Here is a 900-nt window from a genome sequence, read left to right as displayed (position 1 = left end):
GAAGGTACTGGCAGATACATTTATCTGAAAGAGTGAAGACAGTTTCAACTTTTGTAACGCCAAATCGACTGCATCAATTCAAATTCATGTCATTTGATATGAAAAACGCAACAGCCATGTTTCAAAGATTAACCAATAATGTAATTTCCAGATTAACCATTTGTGCATTTTACATTGATGACACAGGAAAGGAACATTTGCAACATTTTACAGAATTATTCATTCGACTTCGGGAGGCAGGCTAATGAAAATTCGGAAAGTGCAGTGCCAAAAAGTACATCATGTGAGGCAGCATACGAGGAACAGGACAGTCGACTTTTCAAACATAAGCCCTTGGTCAGGGTCCCTTGTGAAGGGCTTATGCTGGAAACGTCTACTCTCCTGCACCTGGAATGCTGCTGAGCTGCCGTGTTTTTCTAGCAGCACGTTTTTCGACTCTGTCTCACCAGCATCTGTATTCCTAACTTTATACTAAGCTTTATGATAAACCTGGCGAAGATTAGTTTTGATAAAGCTCAAGTTACCTTCCTGGATCATATTATTGGACATGGACAAATGACCCCATGGAATGCAAAACAACAAAGGTATTTGGAGAGTTTCCCAAGCCATCGACATAAGGAGCAGTACTACTGCTCCTCGAACCGAATGGAGTTCATTGGAAATCCGTCAGAAATTTTAGCAATATGGTTGCTCCACTCGCTGACTTATTAAACAAAGGCGAGAATTTTCAGCGAACAGCGGATTGTCAGTACACATTTGACAACTTGAAAGTTGTGTTTACAACTGTCCCTGTGTTAGCCACACATAATAGCACAAAGCTATTCAAGGTGGCTATCGAGGCGAGTGATGTGCTATACTCTTAAAGGCAGATGACAAGACGATAAAAAGACCTATTAGATA

This window comes from Chiloscyllium plagiosum, unplaced genomic scaffold, assembly GCF_037043375.1.
Source record: "Chiloscyllium plagiosum isolate Xiang-an unplaced genomic scaffold, Cpla_swu_hap1 HiC_scaffold_27, whole genome shotgun sequence".
NCBI lineage: Eukaryota > Metazoa > Chordata > Chondrichthyes > Orectolobiformes > Hemiscylliidae > Chiloscyllium > Chiloscyllium plagiosum.
Note: the sequence above shows the minus strand (reverse complement) of the source record.